Genomic DNA, 9,503 nt, shown 5'->3' on the forward strand with positions numbered 1-9,503 from the left:
AGATACAGGTACCCAGTCTTGAACTTCCAGCCTCCAGAACTATGAGCTAAAGAAATGTATTTATTTTATAAACTACTCAGCTCAGATATTCTGCTAAATTCACAGCAACAGAAAAGGGATGGAGGGGAGGTGACCAGCGTTGTGGCACAGCCTGTTAAGATGCTGAGTGACATCTCATATGGGGCACCAATTTGAGTCCCAGCTGTGCTCCATTTTCTTTCTTTCTTTCTCTCTTTCTTTCTCTCTTTCTTCCTTCCTTCCTTCCTTCCTTCCTTCCTTCCTTCCTTCCTTCCTTCCTTCCTTCCTTCCTTCCTTTCTATTTTTGTTTTTATTTTTCTGGGGGGGGCGGGGGGCGGGGTGAGGCGCGGGCTCGACCCGGGGACCCAGGGGACCCAGGAGGACCCCCCTACCCTGCCCGCATGTGTGCGGCCTCCACATTCACTCCTAGGGGCACCCGCAGCCCCCCGGAGGTGACGACGCCCCCGCTGCTGTGCGCACGGCGCTTGGAGCCACGGCCATAGTGCGCGGCGGCTCTGAGGTTTGGGTGCGCATCTTTCTTTCTCTCTCTCTCTCTCTTTCTCTCTTTCTCTCTCTTTCTTTCAGATTTATTTATTTATTTGAAAGGCAGAGTTACAGAAAAGCAAAGGCAGAGAGAGAGAGAGAGACTTCTTCCACCTGCTGTTCGCTCCCCAGATGGCCACAATAGCTGGAGCTGCACTGATCTGAAACCAGGAGCCAGGAGATTCTTCCTGGTCTCCCACATGGATGCAGGGGCCCAAGGACTTGGGCCATCTTCTACTGCTTTCCCAGGCCACAGCAGAAAGCTGCATTGGAAGTGGAGCTGTCAGGACTCAAACCAGTGCCCATATGGGATGCTGGCACTGCAGGAGGTGGCTTTACGTGCTATGCCACGGCGACGGCCCCTGTGGCTGCTCCGATTTTGATCCAGCTCCCTGTTAATGCACCTGGGAAAGCAGCAGAGGGTGGTGCAAGTCTTGTGGCCCTTCCACTCTTGTGGGAGATTTGGGTGGAGTTCCAGGATCCTGGCTTCCCCCTGGCCCAGCCCAGACCATTGTAGCCATTTAGCAACTGAACCAGCAGATAGAAGATCTCTCTGAATCTCTCCCTCGCTCTCTGTAACTTTACTTCAAATGAATAAATAAAACTTATAGAAAAGAAGAAAATTGATGAAGAGCCTATCCTTCTCTAGACTAAGACACCTTGAAGGTGGAACTGTCTCTGTAATGTGTCTCTCTCTACTCATTGCCTAAGAAGTGCCTGTTGGCACACAACTGATGTTCAATGGACAGATGGTGAATGATGCAGGTTGTGTCAGTGACACCAGGAGGGTAGATTGGAATGAACATGACTTAAGGATCTTGTATATATATAAGGTTCTTGTCCAGTGCTTACACACACTATCTCATTAAATCTTAATGACCTTATCAGGTAAATATAAACCTGAGTATTGAAGCTCTGAAATAAGGGTCTTCCCCAGCTAAAAAGAGATGGGTCCCTTTGACTCTGAATCGCTTTCTCTTTCCATTCTGTGACAGCCTGAGTTACCATAAAACTTCCTTTAAAATGGGCCCACGTAGGAGCCAGCATCATGGCACAGTAGGTTAAGCCACCACTTGTGATGCCAACATACCAAATCAGAGCACCAGTTCAAATCTCAGCCACTCTGCCTGGAAGACCAGGATGCAGCTCCTGGCCCAGACTTGGCCATTGTGGCCATTTGGGGAATGAGCCAGCAGATGGATGAGGTATCTGTGTGTGTCTCTCTCCTCCCTGCCTTCTCTGTGTCATCCTGCCTTTCAAATAGATAAATATTATGGGAAAAAAATAGGTGCCAGATATTCCTTTTCCTTAAATAGAACAAGCCTACAAGGACAAGTCCCTTCATTTAACAATTTCTCCTCTGAAGATGTTATTTTTAGTATCATATGCAAATCTTTGAAGAGTGTAGGTAGTCTCAAGTGCATAGGGAAGTGATTCTTTTAGGGAAAAAATGAGCTGACGCAAGCTTTATTCAGTACTATCATGAGATGACAAGCATAACACGCTTTCCTGAGATGGGAGTTTGCTTCCCAGTGGAATCCTTTCCGGGAGCCAGTGTAGATATGCAGCCCGGGGTGTGTTGCCACACACATCCCATAGCAGTAACCACAGAATGATTGGCACCCTGCAAAGACTGTAACACAATGGTTCTGTTTACAGAAAAACTTACAGTTTACTGGAGGAGGAGGGGAAGGGGAACGGGATACAAAGTAGTCATAGTAAGCCTGGTCGTCAGCCCTACATCTGCACTTAGCAAGTGCCAGAGACTGCAAGATAGTGCGAGCCTCAACGCCTTGATTCTCTGCAAGAATTCTGGACACCAACACTGCTCTTGTCCTCATCTTGCAGGTGAAGAAGAGAGTTTAAGTGACTCAGGGGGTTAAGTGTCTTCTCTTGGATCCACTGTTTGTAAGTAGATCTCTTGCAGTCCTGGCTGAGTCCAAAACCTAAGCTTGCCACTAACCCCTGAAGACTGCAAGAATGGTGGAGGTGCCACCTGCCATGGGCGCCGTTAGGGATGCTTCGTCAGCATCCAATCTAAATGTGTACACCTTGGTGCCCACAAATCCCTCTTCCTGGCATTAATCCAAGAGAAATACTCCCACTTGTGCACAGGAGACTTATTTCCAGGACTGTTCGTGATGGCGGAAAACTGCAAATGATGTGTCAGTTGTTTATGTCCTTCGGAAGCAGAAGTCGCTTGAAGCAATTCTGCATATCGGCGCTGTGCGATAGGGTGTGGCCATCAAGCTCTCGGAGGTGCTCGGTGGCTGTGGTGGTAGCAGGTGGGGTGGAACAATACAGTAAAATACTGAAACCCACATCATGAAGGACAGAGAGAAGGAAGCTGTGCAACAGGAGATCTTGACCTCATATGAGTCCTGGTATTTCTATCATCCTCCTTGGGGTGCCACTCCTCTATCCAACATCATGGATGACAGGGAATAAAAAAGAGCATCTATGTGTTGCTATTGTAAATGGAATTATTTATGATTTATTTTCAGGTTATTTCTTGCATATAGAAATGCAACTGGGTTTCTTGGTGATAATACTCAACAAACTAGGAAAGAGGAAAATTACCACAATATATAAAAGCTAAATATGAAAAGTCCACAGCTAACTTCATAGTCAATTGGAAAAGATTGAACTCTTTCATTTAAGATCAGAAACAAAGCAAAGATTCCCACTCTCACCTTTATTAGTCAACATAATTCTGGATGTTTTAGCCACACCAATTAGAAAAATCTTTTTAAAAAAGGCATATGAACTGGATAGGAAGAAGTAAAATATCTCTGTTCACAAATGATATGGTCTTAAAACCCTTTTTTCCACCAAAAAAGAAAATCCTATTATAGCTAATAAATTAGTCAGTGAAGTGGCAGGATACAAACTCAAAACACATTGGAACTGAACCATTTGGAATGATGAACTCATGATACGTAGTCTGGGCAGAAGCACCAAAACCTGCTCTGAATTCAGTGCTGCCATGCCTCATGGGAAAACGAGATTGTTCTAGTGCCAACAGGCGCAGCTTGGTCAAATCTGTCTGTGGAGTGGCATACTTCCCTTGAATGGGACAGGCCTGACACTGCAAAGATGACCAGAGACCTGGACAGCTCTGGAGTAGGGCATGGCCAAACCCTTTGGCAGAGACTGGGAGAGAGTCTTCAACATGACCCCATAGAGCTGTCTGAAACAATCACAGCAAGCAAATGGTTGTAACCTCCCTCAGTGTCTGTTTACCTAGGAAAACCTTCATTTCTCCTGTGTTTTTGAACAGCTTTACCAAATATTACTAATTTTATTTGGCTCATTTTCTCTTTCCATACGTCTAGCTGCCAGATTTCTGCTACTGAATAGGAGGTCCCCTGTACTTGATGAGTCACTTTACTCTGACTGCTTTCAGGATTCTCTCTTTTTTACTTTTGATAATTTGATTATGACATTTGTCTAGATTTCTCTGGGGTTACCCTAGTTGGAGTTCCCTGATCTTCTTGAATTTGTCCATTTCTTTCATCATATTTGGGAAATCAAGGGGCCATTGTTTCTAAAAGTATGTTTCTGCACCTTTTCTGGTTTTTTCTCTTTCTGGAACTCCTATAAAGCAAATTTTAATCTACTTGATGGAGTCCCAAAAGTTCCTTAAGCTCTTAAATGTTCTTTTTTTCATTTTTGCTCCTCTGGCTTAATAATTTCAAAAGCCTTGTCTTTGATTTTGATGATTGTTCCTCCTGCTTTGTCAGGTCTACTGCTGAGACCACTGGTGAATTTTTCAGTTCAGTTATTGCATTCTTCAGTTCCAGAATTTCTATTTTGCTCTTTTTAGTTTCTCTTTTTTGGTATTTTCATTGTGTCCATGTATTAATTTCTTGATTTCATTTGGTTGTCCATTTTATTCTTTTTATTCATTAAGGGTCCTTGTAATAGCAATTTTGAATTCTTTGGAAATTTACATATTTCTGTTTCTTTTGGTTTCCATGTCTAGAAATTTAACATTTTCTTTTAAATGTGTTATGATTCCTTGGTTTGTTTTTTGTTTTGTTTTGTTTTGTTTTGTTTGTTTTGTTTTGCACATCTTGTCCATTTGGTGCTGGGATTTTGGCATTTAAAGAATTACACAACTCCCCCAGAATTTCATAACACAGGACTTTCTCCAGCCTGCCCAGCTAGAAATTGTGGAAACCTCTGTGGCTTTTCCTGGGTATGTGTCTTTTCTGGGCTTACCTATTTGAAGAAGTTTGCCACTTTCCACTCAGGAGCTCCCCCTGGGTGTTTGTCTGGGATAAGACGGCCTCACTGGTGCTGTAGTAAATAATAGTACTGGAGCTCCACCCAGTGTCTCTGTATGGTACTGCAGGTTTGGTGCATGGTTGATTTAATCATCTTTGTTCCCAGAACCACAACCTGTTTAAATGTGGCTTCGTGATCACGTGAGATGCACGAGATTTTTAATTGGCTTCTGGATTTCTCTAAGGGGCCTTTGGTCCATTTATCGTTAAATCTATATCTCCCTGAGGGGAGAAGGACCTATGATTTCCTTCCTTGCCATCATGGTGCTATCACTCCTCTGATTTCTACAATCAATAACACAATATTTTGCATTTTGCAAATACTCCAATTTTTCTTTTAATTCATTTTAAACTGTATATTTTTAATTGACACATGAAATTGTACATTTATGGGGTACTATGTGATGCTTTGATACATGTATACATTGTATAATGTTCAAATCAGAGTAAACATATATCTCCTCAAACATTTATCATTTCTTTATGGCATAAATATTCCAAATCCTTTATACTCACTTTTTAAAAACAAGAATATATGTTACACTATCATTATCTATAGTAACAGTACTGTGCAATAGAACATGAGAATTTCTTACTCTTATCTAACCATAACTTGGTACCTCTTTTTTTTTTTTTTTTTTTTTTTTTTTTTTTTTTTTTTTTGACAGGCAGAGTGGACAGTGAGAGAGAGAGACAGAGAGAAAGGTCTTCCTTTGCCGTTGGTTCACCCTCCAATGGCCGCCACTGCAGCCGGCGCGCTGCGGCCGGCGCACCGCGCTGATCCGATGGCAGGAGCCAGGAGCCAGGTGCTTTTCCTGGTCTCCCATGGGGTGCAGGGCCCAAGCACCTGGGCCATCCTCCACTGCACTCCCTGGCCACAGCAGAGGGCTGGCCTGGAAGAGGGGCAACCGGGACAGAATCCGGCGCCCCGACCGGGACTAGAACCCGGTGTGCCGGCGCCGCTAGGCGGAGGATTAGCCTAGTGAGCCGCGGCGCCGGCCTTTGGTACCTCTTAATTGGCCTTTCCTCATCTCTCTATCCTCATTCCACTGCTCTTGCTAATGGAGAGCATTATTTTACTCTTAATTTTAAAAAAAAAGAAATACACAAATACCCCTTTCTCATGGGTCTAGTCTTCCATCACCTTTGCTGTCAATAGTACTGAATTTGATCTCTTTAAACCGCTCATTTTCAGGACAATAAGGTGCATTCTGCTCTGTTTCCCTCTCATTCTCCACATCTGAAATCATTTTGTTTCTATTGAGGGCAACTTGATCCTCTCCTCCTACTCTTCACCCCCACACCAGAAGATCAGCCTGTTAGGACTGAGGGACAGGAAATTCTTATGTGCCCAACTTCACTGCACACAAAGGCCTGTAGAGGTGGTGGGAGGTCATGCTTGGAGCAGAGGCACAGTCTGCACTGTGTCAGTTCCCCCACAAGGCACTATGTAGTGCTGTCCAGTTGAGCTCCTGAGTCCTAGCTAAGAGTTCACCCAAGAGTCAGTCAACAGATCAAACAGATGGGAGAGGGTGGGAGCTGTGGTGACTGCAAACCTCCCTCCTCCCACAGAGCCCTCTTCTGCTTTCAGCTAAGGTCAGCAGGCCAGATCCATGCAGTCTGAAAGCTCATGCCTGGTTGACCATAATTAGTCTGACCTTTCTGGACCACAATTCTAGTCCACAGTAGGAAATGTTTTGTTCTTATGTGGTGTAATGATTAAGTTTATGTGTCAAGTTGTTTGGGCTATGGGATGCCAAGACAGCTGGTAAACTATGACTTTTGGGTGTGTCTGGGAGGGTGTTTCCAGAAGTGATTGGCTCCAGTGTGTGTAGGCACCATCCAAACTGCTAGAGGCTGGAACAGAGCAAAAAGGAAGAGTAGAAGTGAATTCCCTCTCTCTGCGTGAGCTGAGTCCTCTGACTTCTCCTGCCCTAGGATGTCAGCACTCCTGGTTTCAAGATGTTGGGCTCAGATCAGGACCAGCACTACTGCACTCCCACCTCTGAACAGATTCTCGGGCGTCTGGACTTGGACTGAATCGCACTACTGGATTTTCTGGTTCTCCAGCTGGCAGTCAGCAGATGGTAGGGTTTCTCAGTCCTACAAACATGTACGCGGATTCCTATGGTTGATCTCTCCTTTTGTGTGTCTGTCTGGCTTATTGATTCTGCTTCTCTGGAGAACCCTAAGAGAGATGTAGCTGGGTACCAGGGGAGAGACCCCGGGGCAGATGACAGGGAGAATGCTGCTTCGTCTTTGGCAAATACTACAGGGGATCATAGCACCAACAGGATGTCACATCCTCTGGGAAACCCAGCCCCAGATGGAAGGAGTAGGAAGACAAACACGCTAAGGAGCAAGAACTGTCAACCTTATGAATAGTGACACAGGAAGTGTTGAGCCTTGATGGGAGGCATTTGTGAAGCCAAAATTGCAAAATTCATTCAACTCAGAATTGTAAGCCTGCTGGCTGCCTGTGGTGCTTCTAGTCCCTGTCTGAGCCTGGCCCCTCAATTGGGTGCATATTAGTCCTGCAGATTTCCAAGACTTGGATCACTCAGCCCATAGAGGGGAAGGTGTATTGAGGAAAGAGACAAGTGACACAGATTAAAAAAAAAAAAAGATTTATTTATCTATTTGAAAGTCAGAGAGCAAGAGGAAGAAAGACAATCTTTGATCCTTTGGTCCACTGCCCAGATGGCCACAATGGCCAGGGGCTGGGCCAGGCCAAAGCCAGGAACCAGGAGCTTCTTCCAGGTCTCCCATGTGGGTGGCAGGGGCCCAAGTTGTTGAGCCATCTTCTCCTGCTTTCCCAGGCCATTAGCAGGGAGCTGGGTTAGAAATGGAGCAGCCAGGACTTGAACCAGCACCCACATGGGGTGCTAGTGGCCCAGGCAGCAGCCCAACCTGCTGGGACACAATGCTAGTCCCAACACAGACCTTTTAAGGAGCTTCTGCCTGTTGCCTGGAACAACCTGGATGTTCAATGATTGGCGCTTTATATCCCCTGCCTGCAAGAAAGGGCTCCTATGGAATAGCAAATGAGAGAAGCTGGATACACAAAAGAGCAGTAACTGAGCCCAGTCTGCTGTGCTCAGCCAGGGGTGGGGAAGGACATCATACCAGACCACCCTTTCTGGATATGCACCACACTTCCAGGAGCTGTAATGAAAGGACCGTCCTTCTCCTACTGTGTCATAGGCTAGACTGTAAGATCTACCACCTGCTACTAAGTCCCCAGAAAGCATCTATTGCTTTCTATATATTTACCACCATGTGCAGTCCCAACACAGAGTCTGAAACATCACAGATTCTCAGACAATACTGTTCAGAGGGGAGAACACATGAAGTGGGAAACTGCAAGGTAGAAACTCAAGTGGACATGAACCATTTCTCACGATGTCTACCCTGCATGCCTTAGGTTCTGGACCCTTCTGAGGATATGATTTTGGACAATTTATAACTTCTCAGAACCAATTTTTTGTGTCTTGCTTTTTGCTTTTGCTTACTTTTGTTATCATTTGTAAGCAGAGTTGATACTTGTAAGCCTCCTATAGGGATTTAATAAGATTATATAACTTTTGAAGAGATTTGTGAACTATGAAGTACTATAAAACGTGAACCTTCACTGGTTTTGTGTTGTTGATGATGATGATGAAGACAATGACAATGGTGATGGCTTCTTCTAGAAGAAAATGGTGTAGAATAATGAAGAGAAGTTCAACTATGGAACCGAATGCCTGCGTGGAAGTACAGAGAGGTACCCAGCAGCCGATGCTACATGGCTGGGTTTTGCGTATGTATGTGCATCTGTTGGATTTGAAGCCCAAATCAAAGAAGCTCAGCTAAGGCAGGGAGTTCCTTTTGCTTCACTTTGCTCCCCATGCACCTTACCTAGTACATTACTCAGAGACAGCAGGACCATTTGTTGGGGAGGGTGGGGGATGAATGAGTGACTTGATGAAGGCTGACACAGGTGCAGGGCCAGAGAGAAATGAGAATATTAGCTGGGCAGAGATTGCTCCCTGAAAGTAATTTGTTCAGGCAGAATCGAAACTGATCTTGTCATTTCCTGATTTTAAAACTCTGTTGGCTCTTCATTGCCCAAAAAAATGAAGTCCAAGCATATTAACAGAGCACAGAAGGTTCTTCAGTGGCTGAATCTAACCTGGCTTTCTCATTTCATCTCCCGTGCCATCTTGCCAGCCCCTCATTCCTCCCACAGCTGTCTTTCCTCACCCTGTGTTCCAGCGAAGCTGGACTCCGAGAGTCTGCTGGATTTTAAGGTCGGGTGTTTTCCCAGGCTATTTCCTGCCCTTGGCAAACTCTTATGTGTTCTTTGGGCTATAGCAGCAGTACTTCCTGTCCTGGAAATGGCTCCCTGATGTCATTTATTCATTTATAGAGCAAGCATTTCCTTAGTTCCTGCTGTGAATCAGACACTGTTCTAAGTGCTAGACACAGATAAGACCATATCATTGCCCTCATGGGGTGTTTGTTCTAATGGAAGGTAAGGATTAAAAGCAAAAGAAAGTCAGTGTTCAATATATTAGTAAGTAATTACTGTTTGAGCTGGGGCTGGTGGTGAGAGTGTCATTTTATTTATATAAAATATGATGTATTGGTCAGAATGGGCCTGGTTGTGTTGCA

At 44.8% G+C, this 9,503-nt stretch overlaps 1 non-coding gene across 1 annotated transcript; it reads right to left on the reverse strand.

Moving 5' to 3' along the window:
* Positions 1–419: 419 nt before the first annotated feature.
* On the reverse strand, positions 420–551 carry LOC127487267 (small nucleolar RNA SNORA68). The gene has a single exon (XR_007913942.1). It is a non-coding gene; the product is annotated as a small nucleolar RNA SNORA68 (small nucleolar RNA).
* Positions 552–9,503: the final 8,952 nt, after the last annotated feature.

This window comes from Oryctolagus cuniculus, chromosome 9 (genome assembly GCF_964237555.1).
Source record: "Oryctolagus cuniculus chromosome 9, mOryCun1.1, whole genome shotgun sequence".
Classification (NCBI taxonomy): domain Eukaryota; kingdom Metazoa; phylum Chordata; class Mammalia; order Lagomorpha; family Leporidae; genus Oryctolagus; species Oryctolagus cuniculus.